The sequence below is a fragment of the Cucumis melo genome, chromosome 4, assembly GCF_025177605.1.
Source record: "Cucumis melo cultivar AY chromosome 4, USDA_Cmelo_AY_1.0, whole genome shotgun sequence".
NCBI classification, from domain to species: Eukaryota; Viridiplantae; Streptophyta; class Magnoliopsida; order Cucurbitales; family Cucurbitaceae; genus Cucumis; species Cucumis melo.
Window position 1 is genome coordinate 21,105,057 of NC_066860.1, and position 21,609 is coordinate 21,126,665.

Consider the following 21,609-nt stretch of genomic DNA (forward strand, 5'->3'; position numbering starts at 1 on the left):
AAGAATATGAGATGATTTCAAGATTATATAGACCACGATTACATTTAAATTATTACTTTTCTACTAGTTTTTGTTACAAGGGTAATTTCAAACTATTGACAACATTGACCCTTAGTCAACTAACAGTCAAACGAATGGATGGACCATTTAAAAGCATTTTACAAACTTAGAGACAAGTGTTTTTTTTATAAAAAAAAAATTAAGGTGATCATCGCTGAGTCGTAGGTTATTCGACTAGAGATGTCCAAGTTTCCCACAACTCCATGAGGACCCTCCCAAACAGGGCAAGGATTCACAAAATGAGAGAGGCAGTGGGGAAAAAATCAGTGATCTAAAGGGGATGAGGATCGAGAACGGCCCAACACCCCACCTCGTTGCCCATCCCTCGTACTCACCCCAACTACACTTTATTTATTTATTTATTTAGTATAGTTATGTAAGGTTATAGTATTATTATTATATAAATACATTTAAATTTCAAGTTTGATTGTTTATTGGCCAAGATAATAAGTGTGTTTAAATTTAAATTATATACGCTTCATATTTATTTCTTTCTACTAAAAAGTTGATTAGTTTTTTAGACCAAAGTTTAACTAATTTATCTCCAAATTCAAATTGTGACCTATAACTAAATAATAAGCAATTTAGTGATATATTTAATTATTCAATTGAAATTTTCCTACAATAATTATTTTAATTATTTAAATTTTTTAAATCATGGGAAAATTCCCCAGAAGAATCGGATTCATACAAATTCCTCATGGGGAATCTCGCCCCCATCCCCTGAGAATTTCATGTGGATAGAGAATGAAATAGTGAGCAAGAATGAGGAACGGGGAATGGTATTTCTGGCCTCGCCCTGTCCCGTAGACATCTTTGTATTCAACCAAACCGACTTTGGTCGATTTAGTAAATATTCAAAACGATGTCAACATTAATTTTTAAATGTTGGTCGACCAATTTAACACTAAGAAATATTTTCTGAAATTTCTTGATGTGGAATTTTTTAAAACCACTCTCTCATCGATCGACCTCTCTCATTTTCCGACCGACCAACTTTGGTTTGGTTAAACTGCTCACTTTTTTAGTCTACCTGAACACTCATAGTTGCAATTATAGAGAAAATTGTCAAAAACTAGCACTTCAGGTTTTATATTTCAAAAATAGCACACTTTTTGGAAAGTTGTCAGACTGCTTCTTCTCGGATCGTTGCGACCTAGATGATAGCGAGATTTCAATATAATCCTTTGAAATCCAAAATAAATACTATTACGCAATTACGAAAATACCATTGTTAAAAAAACCATTCATCTTCGTATTTCCAAATCTACGTGTCATTTTAACCAACTTTTCTATTTATTTCTATTCAAAATCACTAAAATTCACTAATTTCCACATTCTCAAACCTATTTGGTGCATCCTTCAGCTTCAATTTGTAGAGGTATTCTACTTTTAACAAATTTTGTCCTTTAGTCTGTGTTTTAAGTTTTGTTTAATTAGGTCTGTTACGAAATCTAATGAATCTGGGTTATACTATTGGATCTTTTACATATTTTGTGTTTTTATTATTGGTTTTTTATTGTGGTCTATAATAATTGTATGAAGAATTGGTTTATTGTTTAATTATTTAATAAAAGTTATTATTCTCATTATTATTCAATTGCATGTTTTGTATAATGATATCCAAGAATATTCTAAATGCCCTTAATCGATTATTATTGTGGGAACAATAATAAATTAAGATTAGTATGAGTTATAATTGATAATCATAAGATGATTATATAAGCAGAGACATAAATTATAATCATATTTTTTTAAAGGATGAAATCCCTTGTACAACAGAAGAATTACAGAACCATTACCCAATTTTAATTGAAACCTAAAAATATCGGTACATTTGCAAAATCTAATTTACTTATTAGGCTAAGCATGCTTCTAATATTAAATTACAGAGAAATTCAAAGAACAATGAACTTACTCACTTTGATGTCTCTGGATCTAGAAGCTCCAAATTAGGGCATCATCCCTTAGAAACCTTCATATTCTCTATGTTATTTGGTTTGTGGAAACCAAAATTGGAGAAGAGAATTTTCATAGAGAAAGAGAGAGAGAGTTTTTTATTTTTTTAAGAATTGCAACATGCAACTCACAGAACAACCCTTCTGTTTTTTACGCAGATATTTTCATCTTCTTCAAATGGAAAAAGTGGAAAGTTGAGAGAAAAAATGGAAACATTGGAAAACCACCACGTTCCCTATTAATTTAATAAATTAATATTAATATTAAAATAATTAATTAATTTAATAATTAATTAAACCATTTTTAATTAATATTTCATTTAAATTATATTTAATTTGAATGAATATCTCTCGAATAACCTATAGTTTTAATTTAATTCATTTAATTAAATCAAATTAAACTAAACTATTAATTAATTCTCCAATTAATTAATTTCTAAATTAAATATTTTTTAATTTAATCCAAATTTGAATCATATTCAAATATAAATTTCTCTCCTAACCTATAGTTTTAATATGTATCATATATACATTAAGTTTTAACCTATAGTTTTAATATGAATCTAATTCACGTTAAATTAATATTTGAACTTATTCAAATATTTTATTATCTCATAAATTAATTTTGAATCATATTCAAAATTAAATTTATATATTAAAGTCTAATTAAAATATAAACTTTATAATATAAAGTATCACCATATATATTATATTAATTGCCAAAGTAAATTTGAAAATTTCAAATTACAACCAAATACAATTAAATCTCATTATCCTTTACAAGTTAGGAATGGGACCTTACATCCCAGAAGCTACAATGATATGAGATTAATTAGTTAAACTCATTAACCACATTAATTAATATCCGTTAATTATGTGTACACTCAACTAAAAACTCACAGCTGAACTATTCTCACTGTAGATATATTTTTGTGTCTACGGATATAGATCAATACCAGTAAACTAGTCCTTCACAAGTGTTCATAACACGAGCTGAGTTAAATTACTATTTTACCTTTGTGTTACTTCTAGTTCTTAAATACCAGTGCTCCTCTAATGAACAACCTGTTTATCGTCCAACCACTAAACAGAAACATGTTGTTTATTAGATGAGCAACAGTATTTAAGGACTAAAAGTAACCTAGGGGTAAAACAGTAATTTGACCCAACTGGTGTTACGAACACTTGTGAAGAGTAACTTACTGGTATTAGACTATATCCGTGGATACATAAATATATCTATGGTGAAAAGAGTTCAACTATGAGTCTTTAGTGGAGTGTACACATAGTTAACGAATATTGATTAATGTGGTTAATAAGTTTAATCAATTAATCTCATATCATTGTAACTTCTGATCTATAGATCCATAAGGTCCCCTTCCTAGCCTGTAAAGGATAATGAGATTTAATTCTATTGGTTGTAATTTGAAATGTTTAAATTTACTCTGAGAATTAATATAATGTATGATGATACATTATAATATAAAGTTTATATTTTAATTAAACTTTATTATATAAATTTTATATTTTAATTAAACTTTATTATATAAATTTAGTTTAGAATATGATTCAAAATTAATTTATGAGAGTATAAAATATTTGAATTAGTTCAAATATTAATTTAACGTGAATCAGATTCATATTAAAATTATAGGTTAAAATTTAATGCGTATATGATACACATTAAAATTATAGGTTACGAGAGAAAATTATATTTGAATATGATTCAAATTTGGATTAAATTAAATATAAGATATTTAATTTAGTAATTAATTAATTAGAGAATTGATTAATAGTTTAGTCTAATTTTATTTAATTAAATTAAAATTATAGGTTATGTGAGAGATATTCATTTAAATATAATTTAAATGAAATATTAATTAAATATAATTTAATTAATTAATTAAACCCACGTTCCCTGATTCTCTCCAACTTCCCTACAGAAGGCAGATAAATAGACAAAACTGTTATGAAACTTTGCTTCTGCATATTCTTTTCGAAAACAAATTTTCTCTGTAAAAATTCTCTCCCAATTGATTTCCACAAACCAATTCTTAATCTAGAGAATAGGAAGGATTCTAAGTGGTGGTACCCCAATTTGGAGTTTTGTAGATACAGAGACGTAAACGTGAGTAAGTTTCTTCCTTTTTCTCTGTAATTTTTTAATACAACATGCTTAGCCATAACCATAGAAATTAGTTTTGTAATTTCTTTTGCCAATATATTGGTATCACTAGTACAAAATCTACTTTACTTGACACTAGCTACTTTTACATACTTGATGTTTTTATTTAAAAAAAACGTCAAGTATTGACTATTTTAAAGGAAAAACGTCAAGTATAGTCTAAAAAAATGGAGTTTTCACGAAAATTTTCAAACTATTTTAGACGTTTTTTTCGCATCAAGTATAAGAGAGATTTTTCGCGTCAAAATTTTCATACCCCTAAAACGAGCTAGGCAATTGAGCATAGCTCATCATTGAACGAACCATGTCTAACAAGGTTTTACTTCTCCTTTCTGATACACAATTTTGTTGAGGTGTACCAGGTGATGAGAGTTGGAATTGGATTCCATGTTCTATCATATAGTCTTGGAATCTCAAATTCATGTACTCTCCACTTCGATCAGATCGAAGTATTTTAATCTTTTTACTTAATATATTTTCAACTTCAGTCTTATATTCCTTGAACTTTTCAAGAGCTTCAAACTTATGGTCCATTAAGTATAAATAACCATACCTTAAGTAATAATCCATAAAATATATGAAGTATTCAAAACCTCATCTAGCTTTTACATTCATTGGACCACATAGGTCAGAATGTATAAGTTTCAAGGACTCTTTGGCTCTATAACCTTTCTAGTAAAAGGTCTTTTAGTCATTTTTCCTTCAAGACAAGATTCACATGGAAGTAATGAATCATCTTCTAACTCGTTTAGAAGTCCATTCTTACCAATCTCCCGATCCGATCGAGATTAATGTGACCTAATCTTAAATGTCAAAGATAGGTATTTTATTTGAAGAAATTCTTAGCCTTTTATTTTGAGTGTTAGTAGTTTTAAATATCTCATGATTTAAAACTGCTTTTGCTTCATTAGGTCTTAATACATATAAGTTGTTTTCAAGCTTAGCCGAAAAAATATGTACACCATTATTAGAAATGAATGCTTCATTCATAGAAAAATTAATTGAGTATATATGTTCAATAAGACAAAAAATGGAAATTAAGTTCCTCTTCATTTTAGGAACTATGTACAAGTTTTTCAAAAACATGAATCTATTTCTGAAAAACAACTTAGCATCTCCCACTGCGCGAGATGAAATGACATCTCATGTTCCAACCTTGAGCTTCATCTCATCCTCCTCAAGCTGCTTGAAGGAACTAGTTTCTTAGAAAGAAGAACAAATATGGTTAGTAGCTCCTAAATCAAGTATCCAGGCATTTTGGTCATTTTCCACTAAACATGTTTCTAAGATAAGTAAATCATATTTACCTTCCTTTTCTTTCTTCTTAGCAAGGTACTTGAGGCAGTTTCTTTTCCAATGTCCATCCACATTGCAGTGGAAACATTTTCCCTTGATGGCTACCTTAGCCTTCCTTTTGCCTTCAGCAACGCAGTAGAACCCTTCCCCTTCCCTCCTTTCTTCTTCTGAATTTTTTTAGATCCAAAAGATGAAGGTGCAAACCTCTTAGAATGGCCAACATCTGTAAGAGACTGAAAAGTATGCAACTCATTTAGAAGGGTATTCATGTTGTACTATATCTTATTCATTTCCACATTGTTGCGAAATTGAAGAAAGCTCTTCGGAAGAGATTTTAAGATAAAGGACACTTGACTCTTCTCATCAAAGACCGCTCTGTTCATTTCTACTACATTGAAGTAGGCTATTATGTTGAGAACATGTTCTCTAACAGATTGGCCTTATTTCATACGTGCATTATAAACGTATTTAATAGCCTCTTACTTGATCAGAATGGACGGTGTCCAAACATCTTTTCGAGGGAGTCTATGATCTGACGTGCAGTGACCATTATCTCATGTTTTTTGCTTAGTATGTTAGACATACTAGCCAAGATGTAGAGGTGGGCCTTGTCATTGGCCTTTGTTCAGCGGTCATATGCATCCCTGATACTCTAGGATGCATTTTAAGTAGGAAAATGAGGACATTCCTCCTTTAAGACAAAGCGGATCAATGATAACTAGAATAATATTCGATTTCGATTTTCACATTGCATAATTTTCACCGGTTAATTTTTCTTTTTTAAGCAGTGTGATAATTGAGGAAGACATGCTGAAATAACAAACAATTGACCTTATTAGTTATCTTTATCTTAACCTATTACACAAAATAATCCAAACAGTTCAACAAAAACAAACAATCAAAAAACCCTAATAAAACAAGTAATTTAGTTTTTGCAATGATACTTTAGAAGTTTAGAGCAACAGTCATCGAAGGATGATCAACAACTCCTCCCCTTAATTGAGACAATCTCAACTAATTACTAATACAAGAATAACTCTTATTCCTATAGTTCTTAGCTATCGTTGTTCGGTCAACGATTCATTAACTGACTTAATTCATCATGTAAGTGTGACCCTACCATTTTCAGATTCCAAAGGTATGTTTCAACAGGGTACCGTTAGGAAAGACAACTATTGAAGATTAACCTAAGAAACTCTATCCATTTCTGGAGTTTGCGATATTCTGACTTAAATGATCAAGCCCTTCGAAGGGATGGTCGCTCTAGAATGACACGTAGATGGATCATAGAAATCTCACAGTGCAACCTAATGTTAGAAACCGTAGGATACGTTGACATGCATCCTTCTTCCACTTACTATGAACATTTCCCCTATTCACCTTGTTATTGATCCATATAAACACTTTTCGAAGGGAGGTCACGCCTAGGGCGACACGAAGCTGAGTATGGATCTCATGTATGAACTCTTAGGGATATGAGCTAAAAATTGATATATCATATATACCATTTTTCTCCCACTAAAATGTTCTATTAATTTAAGGTTTGGTTGTAATTAGCTAAATTCTGGCTAAATGAATCTAAGTCCATTCTTATTATAACTCTTATAATAAAACTTTACTCTAAAGTTTCTAAGTGTATTAAACCATTTACTTTACCTAGTGACATTTTATGCTAATAGGAATAAGGTTAATTCAACGTTGGCTTCGGGTCAGTTTCCAGGTTGGAGGTGTTCCGTAAGCCGTCAACTTAAGTACCCCCAGCCTTAGACAGAACTTTACCGGTGGAGTTCCTTTATAACCTTAATCCTATTTGTCCTACTTAGTATCATTAAACTAAAATAAGACTTAACTCTAATCCTATTAAAATTAATGTGATCTTAGGTCTATTTAATTTTAAACAATTTAAAATTAAATCAAATTAATTCTAAGATCCTATATTTGTATGCAACTCTTTATTATAGGTTGACGGTTTCTAATTATCAAATTTTATAACCATCATAAAATTAGTTAATTAGCCATATAATCATGCATACTATGGTTTAATTAATTAAAATCAAATTATAATTAAATAAAATCATATTACATGCAAAATAATACATTAATATAACAATTATATTAAACTATGAATGTAGCATGCTCAATTCGAATTGATTTTCATCTTTATTAATAACACTTATATTAAAAAAAAAACTCAATCAAGCATACACAAGACATTAGTTTAAATATAACAAATTATATTTAATTATGCATCATACTTATCCAATTTCATATATTTAAAATATCAACATATTTTAAATTACTCATGAAATTTACAATCATGCATTAATACTAAACATTTTAACATTTATAATATATAAAAAATGCATGAACATATTTAACCTAAGGTGGGAATTATCTAAATGACATCCATAAAGTATTTAAATAACAATTGAACCTGTAAAATTGGCCCATAGGATAAAATAAAGCAAAAAAGACAATAACAAAGCTTTAAATTTATTCTAGAAGTGCTACCAAAGCTCCAAAACCAATCTCAAAACCTTCAAAAAGCTTCAAACCGAGCCCCAAAATCTTGAACTAGTAAAAAACAGCACCAAATCAACCCAAAAATGCTTGAACCGACCCAAAACATGAAGAGAACCAGCTCAAATCAAGTTGAAAAATTTTCAATTAAAATTGAGAACTCTGATACCAATTGTAGTGTTGAAAGCCTTTGCACAGCGGAAGAATTACATAACCATTACCCCCATTTTAATTGGAAACTAAAAATACCAATACATTGAAAAAATCTAATTTACTTACTAGGCTAAGCATGCTTCTAAAATTAAATTACAGAGAAATATAAAGAACAGTAAACTTACTCACGTTGATGTTTCTGGATCTATAAAACTCCAAATTAGGGCACTACCACTTGGAAACTTCTTATTGTCTAGGTTATTTGGTTTATGGGAACCAAAATTGGAAAAGAAAATTTTTAGAGAGAGCGAGATAGAGAGAGTTCTTTTTTTAAAGAATTGCAGTACGTAACTCACAAAACAACCTCTCTGTTTCTTTTACACAGATATTTCTCTCTTCTTGAGACGAAAGATGTGGAAAGTTAGAGAAAAAAATGGGAACGTGGGAAAACCACCTACATTCCCTATTAATTTAATAGATTAATATTAATATTAAAATAATTAATTAAATTAAATTAAATAGTTAATTAAGTTAATAATTATTTAAATCATATTTAATTAATATTTCATATAAATCATATTTAAATGAATATCTCTCGCATAACCTATATTTTTAATTTAATTAATTTAATTAAGTAAAATTAAACTAAACTATTAATCAATTCTCTAATTAACTAATTGCTATATTAAATATCTTATATTTAATTTAATCCAAATTTGTATTATATGCAAATATAAGTTTCTCTCATACCCTATAGTTTTAATGTGTATCATATATGCATTAAATTTTAACCTATAGTTTTAATATGAATCTAATTCACATTAAATTTATATGATAAAATTTAATTAAAATATAAACTGTATATTATAATGTATCACTATACATTATATTAATTCCCAAAATTTAAACATTTCAAATTATAATTAATACAATTAAATCTCATTAACCTTTAAAAGCTAGGAATGAGACCTTATGGACCTACAGATCAGAAGCTACAACGATATGAGATTAATTGGCTAAATTCATTAACCACATTAATCAATATTCGTTAACTGTGTACACTCTACTAAAGACTCACAACTGAACTCTTTTCACTGTAGATATATTTTCGTGTCCATGGATATAGATCAATACCAGTAAGTTAGACCTTCACAAGTGTTTGTAATACTAGCTAGATCAATTTACCGTTTTACCTTTGGATTACTTTTAGTCCTTAAATACCAGTACTCCTCTAATGAACAACCTATTTATGGTTCAACCACTAAATAGAAACCTCTTTCATGCCATAGAGAGGGTAAAACACTTTGTTCAAGACCTGGAGACACCATTTAAGGGAATACTTATCTACTTACCTTAAAGTCGGGAAGGAGCAAATTTCATCTTGTGTGATTATGTTCTCAGCTCCCCACTTCATCTTGTCCCCAAAATGATAAGCATATTGAGTCAACAATCTGGCCACTCTCACCTATACAAATCAAAGAGCAATCCCTCGCAAACACATGATTCGTAATACACTTAGGATTAAGACTAAGTTACCTAGGTCATCCTAATGACTTACCTGTTCGATCCTCGATCTTGTCATTTTCTACTCCTCTCTTCTAAATCAATTTTTTGAAACACCAAAGTTAGGGTTCTTTCTGTTTCAAGCAAGCTCATATTTCTCCGGATGCGGCTCGTAATAATATCCAACTACCCTCTTTACACATGTCATTCATGTCTCTATGATCAAAACTAGCTAAAATAATGTTCAACTTCCTTTCCTCTATTTAAGTTCCTCCATTGGACATAATGCTGATATACACAACTAGTTTGATATAAAAAATAGATACAATATACATACAACATAACATATATTTGTAGAAAATAACAGAACAACCTTTAATATACATTCAAAAGCATCAACATACATACAATAGAAGAACCATCAATATACATTCAAAAGCATCAATATACATGCAATAGAACAACCATTCGGTGACACAAGTTTACTCGTGATAGGCTTAATAAATAGATAAACACCCATCAAGATTTACAATAACTAAATTGCACTCGGCAAGAATTACATTCAATGGGTAGATTTAATAGTCGAAACAAACATCCAAAACATAGACGGAGGGAGACGGCAAAAATTACACTCAACAAGAATTAAATTACACTCAAACAAGAATTATGTGTAAACTAGACTCAGCAAATTACACTCAGCAAGAATTAAATTACACTCAATGCATAAATTACATTCAGCAAGAATTAAACCTCCAAAATTCAAACAAACATCCAAGAATTATGTCAATAAACGGAGGTTATTACAAGTTGTTGATCTATCAAATTATTAGTTTTGTCTTCATTAAGATGATGGTTCTAGTGTACTTACAACTTGTGCAAACTAAGTATTTATCTTCAATATTTACTAGTCGAAACATAAACTAAAATCTATCATTGGTTTTGAATTACAAATAGAAACATAAACATAAACATTTATGTCGAAACATAAACATAAACATAAACAATGGAAGATTTATCATTAGTTTGAAACTAAAATCTAAAATCTAAAATCTAAAGAGTTTGAAACTCACCAAAAAAGGAAGAACGACAGCAAGGCGACGACGGAGACGGCGGCAAGGGTAAGGCATAGTGGGTGTGGCAGACGTCTTCTCCTTTCCTCCTCCTTCTTCTCATTTCTTTCTCTTCGAAATTTTAGTTCTGTCTTTTAGAGAACTGAAATGAAATATATAGGAAAACTCCCGACGCCATTAGCTATTCATCAGGAATAGTTAAATACAGTCCCAACAAATCACTAATGGCGTCAAGAGTAGGTAAATCTTTTCTGATGCCATGCATGGAGCGTCGAAGATCTTGCTTTGACACATAATTAATGTTCGAGTTTAACCTAACATCCCATGCAACCCATCAGGAGCTATATATCTATTTTCTACGTCATGCATGGAGCGTCGAGGATCTTGCTCTGACACATAAAAAATGTTTGAGTTTATCATGACGTCCTGTTCAACCCGTCAGGAACTATATTTCTATTTCCAACATCGGTTGAAAATCATAAGGACTGGCTCGTTTATTCTCGACATTCTTCATGGCACGTCGAGAAAAGATGATATTAATATAATGTTTTTGCCATTTTTCGACGTATGTAATACGGTGTTGGGATTAGCAGTTTATCCTGATGTTCCATCTTTCGACGACAATTTGTGCACCTCCCGATTTCTCGTAGTGTATCGAAATTATCCTTACAAGGATAGATGGGTAGTGGAGATTGACAGTGGTCTGAGGATGGATGGGTGATCTTCATACTGGCCATGAGATGGGAAAGAGGGGCATCGTGATCTTGAAGAGGAGCATCGGGGTTATCCTCATAACCTTCCGTAAAAGGGATATCAAGAACCTGATCTAGGTATACAAGCTCCTCATCTATGGGCTCAATTGCTTGTATACGGGCCTGAATTTGAAACATCAACCAACAAGTATTAGTTTTTAAACCCTAAACCAAAATGTGATAGTGGAATAACAAAAGAACCCAGGACTTACTGTTTGGGACCTAACGACTTATGACTTAATCACCTTCAATCCAGGTGAGTAAGTGTAACTCCATCGCATGATGCGTGGTACCGCATCACGCCAAGCCCTATTAGCAGCCACCTGCCTACTTATGGACAACATTAACTTGTACGTCTAAACTTAAATATGCAAGAATAACATTAACAAAAGAACGATAATCACAAAGCATATAACTAAAAAAACATAACAAGCTAGAATTGGGTTACTAACCTGAAAGGTAAAGGGGAAGCCATATAGGCTGTAAGACTCTGGGAATTTATTTGGGGGCTTCTTTTTATGCATGGTCACCTTTCCCCTTAGTGCCTCTTTCAAGCTACCTAGGGCCTTGATCCAGATCAACTCACCCCAATCATAGCTCACAAAGTCCTCAAGGTCATCTAAGAGGCCTAACATGGTTCAGTCCATATACTGTCTTCCCTCCCTAGCCATCATGGCCAATTCAACGAAATAGAAGAGTGACATCTTCATGGCATCCTCGTTGCTCTCAAAATTTAGGGTTGGGTACTCTTTGTCTAATTTCGACCCATTCATGTTGGACCTATCGCCTAGGGACAAGCGTATTAACCTTCGGGCTTTATAATCTTCAAATGAATTGGAAGTCTCGATCTAAACCTCAACCTCGATGGTATCAAAATCCTCTTGTCCAAAGGAGAACTTTTGACCGAGTAATTTAAAAGATATAATGTCGTTTCTTTCGTCTTCCACCTCTCTAAAGAGAATGTAATGGAAAAGCAACCCATTGAACACTTATTTCACATCCAAGAAATGACCAAATAGGGTTTTCCTGAACATGTGTAGTTGCTTTGGTATAAGCTTCTTTTTTATGTTTGACAGTGTTTTCGCTAAGTGCGAACAACATGTCAGGTTGGCCTAGAAAAAGTCTTTGGAGTTTATTGTTGTGACAAGAGGCATATGCAACAAAGAAAACATATGTAACAAAGCACAATCAGTATTATATGTTAAATCTTTGGGCAATCTCGAGGACATCTTGGTAGAGAACAACATGAATTTCCAATTGAACTGCCACACCCCACTCCACATGAGACCCAAAAACTATGCGAGACGTGATGTGACTTAGGAGTATCCTTGACGTGCTAACACTAAAAAAAATCGAGGTTATCCCGATGCAGAAAAAGGAGTCGGAAGAAAAAACGTCAGAAACGACCCATTATCCCAATGCCAATTTACTCCCATCGGGAAAGAATCATTTTTATGACGTCATGATATAGATGTCAAGAAAGACGTCGAGAATAATAACTTATCTCGATGCGACATACAAGCGTCGGAAACCAGTAGTAAAAAATTATTGAACATTAATTATGTCAAACAAATATTCCCGACACATTTTACATGGCGTCAGAGACTTTTTCGGGAGTAAGAGGATCGCCCGATGCATTTTATGTGCATCGGGCATAGCGTCGGGAGTAAGGTGAGATCCTCAATGCCATTAGTTATTCGTCGGCAACTACATCGGAAGTAAGAGAATCTCACAACGTTTTCGTGTTGCGTCGAGAGTTCTCCTATAAATTGATATTTCAATTCTGTAAAACACAGAACCAAAATGAAAGAGAAGAGAAGCGACGAGAGATCGATTCGACCGACGATCGAAGAGAAGAGAAGCGTCCGCCCATCGCCGCCGTGAGCTTGCCGCTGTCCCTCTTCCATCGTCTGACACCGCACATTCCTAGTTGAGGTAAGTTTAAAATCCAAAATTTGAAAAGAATGTTAGTTTAGTTTAGTTTTTTGTTTTTAAAAATTAGTTGTAGGATATTGTTTAGGAATAGATTTTTTGTTTTGGAATGAGAATTTTGAATGTGGGTTGAAGGGGGGTATTTGAGAAATTGATTTAGAGAATTGAAATTTTGATTGTGTGGGTTGAATTTGAAGAGGGGGAGTGAGGTTTAATTGAATATTTGAAGGGGGTGGGTTGAAAATTAGAGGGGATGGAGGTTGAATTGAAATTTTGAGGGGGGGGGGGGTTGAATTGAAAGTTTAAATGGGAGGGTTGAATTGCAATTTTGAAGGGGAGGAGGGGTTGAATTGAAATTTTGAAGTTTGTGTGTGTGGGGGGGGGGGGGGTTGAATTGAAATTTTGAAATGAAGGATTATGGTTGAAAATTTTGATGGGGAAGGGGGCAATAGTTATTATTGTGTTAAAAATTCTGTAATATGCGTTATGATTCGTTTTGGCTATTCTACAGTTATGGTAGCCTTTAGTTCAATTTTAATATTTATTTTTTTAGTAATTTTGAATAACTAATTTGTTGTTCATTTGAGATGGCTATCCTGCAGTTATGGTAGCCTTTTTTATTTTGAGTTTGTTTGTATTTCTGAGAGTTTGAAGGGGTGGTAATAGAATAGCTCGTAAAGGGGTGGGTAGGATGCAAAGATTGAACTTATTTGTGATTAATAATTAGGTTGTGTTGGTTATCCTGCAGTTATGGTAGTCTCTGTAGTTTGAAGTTAGTTTTAGTGGAAATTTTGAGAGATTGTATATTCAGGGGAGTAAGTTTAGGATGTGAGAGGAGAGGAATATGCTTCTAATCAAACCTATTTATATTTAAGGGACTTAAACGATGGACAAAGGTTTGATGAAACTTAAGAATAAATTTTCTCTTGAGTATAAAGAAGGAGTGACCCAATTTTTGGAATCTGTCAAGTTTCACGTTAATGCCTATGAACGAATAAGGTGTCCATGCAAGAGACGTATAAACTTAAATTGGAACTCACTAGAGGGTGTGGAACGATATCTACTGACTATTGAAATATCTCCCTACTACACAGAATGGGTGTATCATGGAGAGTCATTAAGCTTTAGAGGTACAGAAAGCTTTGAGAAAGGAACTAGTAGTAACCCTTTTGACGAAGGAACTAGTAGTAGGCGGTTTAATGAAGAAGATGATATGCTTGGCATGCTGAATGATTTACAAGCCCTAATTGAATAGGAAGAGGAAACAGAGGAATGTCATTTGGAAGATGAAATGTCGAGGAATATTGAGTAGATATAATTAAAGATACAACAAACATATTTCAGGACTTATTGAATGAAGCACGAAATGAGTTGTACCTCGATTGTTCTGAATTTTCATCCTTGAATTTTTTGATTAAGTTGATGCATGTGAAGATTTTACATGGTTAGAGTAACAAGTCGTTCGACATGTTGTTAAAACTTTTAAGAGTAGCGTTTCCAATGTGTAGTAGTACCATCTCTAGTTCATTTTATGAAGCCAAACGAAAACTTCGTGACTTAGGCTTAGGATACGAGACTATTCACACGTGTAAGTACGACTATGTATTATACTGAAAAGAGTTTACTGATTTGCAACATTGCCCTGCATGTGGCAAGACTCAGTACAAGGTTAATCATCATAGAGGGGGAAAATTCTGTATAAGGTATTGTGCCACTTTCATTTGGTACCGAGATTACAGCACTTGTTTGTATCGCAGGAAGGGTCTGCTAACATGAGATGGCATAAGGGTGTTGAAACAGATGATGTGTTGAGACATCCAGCTGATGCAGAGGGATGGAAGCACTTTGATTCTGAATTTTCAAATTTTTCTTCTGATCCACGAAATGTACGTTTGGGGTTGGCTTTAAATGAATTTAACCCATTTGGTCAAATGAGTACCCCGTACAGTATGTGGCCTATTGTGTTGCTTCCTTACAATTTGCCACCATAGAAATGCATGAAAGAGATAAATTTCTTCATGTCACTACTCATACCCGATCCTAGATCTCCTGGTAGGAAATTCGATGTGTATCTCCAACCATTGATTGAGAAACTTAAAGGGTTATGAACTTTCGAGTGCGTACGTATGACTCTCTTACAGGTTAGTTCTTTCAGCTACATGCAGCCTTATTGTGGATGATTTCTTCTCACTTGCGATGTGACCATCATATAACGTTCGTTGTTACAATGGATACATCGTGGGTGGGTTGAGATTTCACACGTCAGAATTTGATTTCCGATGTACTACAAAAAATAGTGGACTGATAGTCATTGGTGAAAGCGATTCAAGTGGAAGTGGCGCCAATAATTTCTACGGTGTTCTGGACAACATGTTCAATATCCATTGAAAAGAAATGTTTGACTATTTAAGTGTCGGTGATATGACACGGATATCAACAAAAGTCAAAGAACTAAGGTACAAATCTCTCAACACGTCCTATTTTTTGTTCGCGAAGGAACCTATAATTCTTACGATGCAAACACATCAAGTTCTTTACCTAGATGACCCAAAAAATGATAGCAATTAGAAAGTTGTGCAAGACGTCCAGAATAAGCATATATGGGATGTGCCAAAAGTGGACGATGTTTTGAATGAGGACCTGAATGTACTAGAAATCGTTATCAACCATCGAGTGGATGAGCACATCGAGAATGACACTCTATGCAAGACTGACGTTGATCCCACAATCGTTGAAGGATCAATTGTGTGTCATGTCACTGACGACTTCATCGTCGATGTGGATGAACACTTGTCACATGCAAGCGGAACAAGCAACGACGATGAATTATAGTGATGAACCACCTACCCACATATTTATATAGTTTATATATTTCGATTCTAGCTATGTGTTCGTATTTGTTATTGAATATTTGTTTTCTATGTCCACAGACACTATGTCATTCCCACGCACTAATTTCCTCAAGATGGATGTTATGTTCCTCAAGTTTGCAGACGATTTAGATAACCTTGCAGGAGGGTCGTCGTCCATGGGTGACAATTCGGGTGAGTCTAATAACGTTATTTTAACTTAGCATTATTTCAAGTTTCTTTTCTAACATTATATATTCTTATAACTTATCGAGCAGGGTCGTCTTCTCAACCATTTGCGACTTTAACTCCTAGGAGACGTGTGCAGTCTCAACTCCTAGAGTTGGAGCGTTACAATGCAACCAATGGGAAGATTCCGATGATGATTGCCCCTGGCGCAAAGAAACCTATTTTCCCACACGTCGTTCGCTTCAGCCAGGTGATAAGCATGTGTATGCGAAAGACATTTCCCGTCCGCTGCCTTAAGTGGGTGGATGTAGACAGAGAATACATCGAGGTCGTCAAGGGCGACCTCCAGGTAAGTCCACTATACATTTATGATTTCATTTGAAAAATATTTAAGTTTACCAAGCTAATGTGTTATTTTTTTAATGTGTAGCGATTTTTTGTGCTTGATTTCAATGATCAAGCATTGAATAGGTTCGTTGAGCATAGATGCTCACCACCTTTAAAGAGTTTGGGGGCGACTGTCATAGACACTTTAAAAAGTACAGCGGCCCCAAGAAAGCTCGTGCCAACCCACTACACCTATTAGTGGGACGTGATCAGGATTGACACTTCCTCTGTGACCACTACATGAGTCGTGCATTCCAGGTGAGCAACTGAACTCTTTATCATGGTTAATTATGATTTTAATTTTTAATATTTATATGAAATAAACAATATAATTATTTTCATACATGAGCAATCACAGACTTATAAGGTTGCAAGACAAAAGCAGCTTTATAATCATAGTAACGAGTTAAAGTCGTTTCTATAATGACAGCACGAGCTCTCTGAGCAAACAGAGGAGCCGGTCGATCATGTAGAGTTGTTTCGACAAACACACATTCGAGACGGGATGTTTGTGGCCCAAGCTGCGGAGGATACGCATATAAGTTATCCAACCAACACTTCTGCTTTCATTTGTCATCTTTAATATACAATATATTTTTTACTTACTAAGATAGTTTTTAAATTTGTTGCATAATCAAATGTTAGAACTCCAGTCTTAACCTACCCTAGAGAATAATCAGCCACTCTCTAGGGATAAGATATGCGAGACGGTATTGGATAGGCGATCGGGCTACTTAAAAGGCCTTGATTGGGGACCCAAGCCGAAGGTTCGCAAGACAACGAGTACGAGCAGTTCAATGACATCATGTTCGCAATTTACAGTAGAGCTTCAATTACAAACTAAGCTTGATCAAGCTATACAACAGATTGAAGAGTAGACAAGAAATCATGAAGCGTTAGTTTCAGAAGTGGAACGAATGCAGAAGCTAATAGAAGACATGACTCCCGGACAACAACAAGGACCACCACATGATAATCCCTAGCTTTTGCGGTACGTATATATGTTTTCATTATTCTTAAGTTTTTGAAATGACAGTATTCAGTGATGATATGCATATATATGTACTAAACTTAGCCGCTTTTGTATCATTGTAGAACCCACAGTGTACAATGGCGTATAAGGCTCATTAGGAGACATATGGCTTTCTTTGCGCTTTTTTGTATTATGAACATTAATTTTTTTTATTATGAACAATAACTTCTTTGTATTATGAACATCAAACTTTTTTGTATTTCGTAATTTACTAATTTATTTTGAATTTTCTTTAATTTAATCGAAAACGAATGTGAATATTTTAGGAAATAGAGACTCGATTAAAAAACATTACAGGAAAATATTTTAGGAAAAAATAAAAATTATATATTTAAAATATAAAAAATACATATTAAAAATATTTCCTGATGCACTGAAAACGTCGAAAATATGCTGCAACCGTCGCGTTAAGGATAGTTTTTCCCAATGCATAGCCCATGTCAGATATATACACGTCGGGAGTGGTTATTCTTGATGCATCAGGAACATCGATGAAGAAAACGTTGAGAGAAGGTTATTCTCGATGCCTTGTTGGTGACGCATCGAGAAAAGGTCTCCTGACGCGTTTCTTCCGACAGTCTTCCTGACGTTCCTTTCTACACTGGGAATCTCCCTACTTCTTATAGTGTAAACGCCAAAGACACTCGGTCTTGAAGTTTTTAAGCCTTGCTTAATCGCCCAACCTCTTAAACTTAACTTAGAGAATATGTCTTAGACGATATAAACCACTTAACACGAAGAATAAGATGTAAACATTCCTTTTGTTAACTTTAAGTCACGCAATTATAACACTTTATAATAACACTTAGCCAAAATTACATAATCAATACTTAAACTTAAGGTCTAAACGCCCAACAGCTCTTCTCGCTCAGCAAGTCCTTTAACTTTCTTAACTTGGCCTTAACACCTGATTCCTAGAAGATTAAACTTTAAAACGTAATTCAACAGACTTAGTGAGGTTTTAAGAAACCTTATCATGAAATACATTTTGTAAACATCATTTCGCCAATCAAATCACATAAATTCATCTCTTATATAAACATATCATTTCGCATATCACATCAATATACAATTCACATATCACATATTAGTCAAGTCATTCCTTTCACCAAGAATCTCGAATCATTCTTTAGCAAGGACTCATCATCCCACATTTAGACTACTGAAGATGGCCTTTTCATCATCAACATCCGAGAATATCCTGATTTATTCTTATTGCTAAGGCTGCTAAAACACAATGTAGTCCTTATCTACATTGGCCAGCTTCACTCCACTATGTAGTCCTTTTCTACATGGCTGCCTTTACTTCTTATGTACACATAACAGTCATCTCATTAATAGGAAATAGACTAATGGTTTGAACACAATTTCCTCAATCATTAATGAAATCACATAAAACATGCTTTCAACATAACAAAAACTTTTCATGGAAATCTCTTTGAAAACATGCATATTGAAATCATTATTTTTAATCAGTAAAAACTTTATAAAGGAAGCTTGAAATCATGTAAGTCATTTTGAAGAAACACTCGCTACACTTTATGAACTAAACCCGAAAAGCCTTTCTTCTTCCTCTTCTCACGTTGTTTAGCAGCAAAACTTCAACACTTTGCCTTTTTCCCTTCAAACTTCCAGAATAACAACATTCAACTTTCTAATCTCATCCTCTATTTATACTAGTCTTAAAATAGCTTAGTCACCCTTAAATCCATAATAAGTCGTTAACTCCTACTTTTTAGTGGCACACATGTAAATTTAAGGTTTAACTTAACCATGCTTAACTTAAACCCTACACGTGGCGCATTAAGCATACTTAGAAATTTCCTTACTTCTTCTCACCTAGTCCTTTATCTTGCGACACACCTTAATTGCATAAAAACACAACTTCCAAAAATCTCGTCGCATAACCTTTCTTGCGGCGTAATCCTAGTGTAAACCACCTAAAACGCATGTTTCACAACACTTAATCAAATCTTTACCACCCAAAACGTATGTTTCACGACACTTAATCAAATCTTTAATTCTTCTCTTAACCATGGGTCTTACAAGTCTTTCCCTCTTCAATTGTTAACGAGGGGAATAGAGAGAAGGGGGAAAGAGAGAGAGAGAAAAGGGAGAGAGAGAGAGAGTGGGGGAGAGGGGGAGAGGGAGATAGAGAATCTTCTCATTCTCATCACACCAGCCCTCACTCATGACATAGTCTCACTTTCTCGTCTAGTTGCTACCAAACCTGTCGCTCATTGTGATTAATATATCCAACCTACTTGATCTTCAGTCTCTGCCATAACCTATCGCTCATTGCAATCATTGTCACCTGCCCTTCATTCAACTGAAGGTCGATTACCAATAGTGGCCCAACCACCGATAAGCTACCATCGGTCTTCTTTCCCCTTTAGATCTCATTTTCTCTCTCTAGTTCTCTCACAAATTTCTCTTTCTAGTTTCTTCTTGGTTTTCTTTCTCATCCAAATTCATAATTATTTTGTTTTGGGAGACAAGATTATTGAGTTGCGTACAAATCTTTTCAATAAAGTATTTTTAGGTGGAGTGCCAATTAGGTCTTAGGTTTGGTAGGTTCATTAATTATATAAGTGGTTAAATTATAGTGTATTTTGGTAATTTTTTTTAGAAACTATTCAAATTTGGGAGCTTTAATTTAGATAGGGGTTAATTTTTACCATTATGCATTTTTATTTTTAATATTCTTTTGGTTTTGCCATTTTTTTTTTATTTGTCTAAAGTAAACCTTGTATTTTGCCAATTATATAATTAATCCTAAAATATTTTACTTTTTTTCTCTCCTCCCTTTCTTTCTTTCTCTCTCTCTCCCATCCATCTCCACTTTGAGGTTTTAGATTAAGGTTTTATTTAGGTTCAGTACAATTGGACTTAAATGGGAGACAATGAGAGGGAGGAGCGAGTACAAAATAGGAGGGAAAAAAATGAGTGAAGCTTTTAAACCTTTTATTGAAACATTAGTGACTACATGCTCAGATTTCTTCTAGATTCAATGACCAGATAAATATTATTTTAGGCAAGTTCAAACATGATATATTATTCCATACTGAATTGTTGATAAACACAACATATAATTATGCTTCTCTATATACTAAATTTGGTAAACTCAATACATAATAAATAAAATGGAGGTTTGGTTCTTGATTTGGTTTGTATGTTTATGTCCCCTTGTAGGGACCAAATAACAAATAATTTCAAGCGTGACAATAAGAACACAACACACGCTTCTACTTATTAACCACAATTATTGTAATAACAAACAAATAATAGAAAAGAGTCAGTATTGTAAATAAAAATAATCATACAATCAGTCCAACCCCACTCAACACTCATTATTCATCAAAATTTGCTCTCAATTATTAATTCTTCTCCATAAAAAGAAATTAAACACTTTTTTTTTTTTTTAAAATGCACCAAAATTTGAGCCAAACTTTGTTTTCCCCCAATTAAAATACTTCCAATAGGTTAAGACGAATTAATATAAAATATTTGATTCACCCATTAAATAGTAGTGTTGAAATATATATATATATATACACATAAAATACTTCAAACAGACATAGCCATCACCCTGCTTGGACCATATATTTTTCTTTTTCCATACTTTTTCTAATTCTACATATGTGTGAAATAGAGATAGATAAAGATACATTATTTAAAAATAAATATAAGACCTTTTTTTTTTCAATATATTATTATTATTT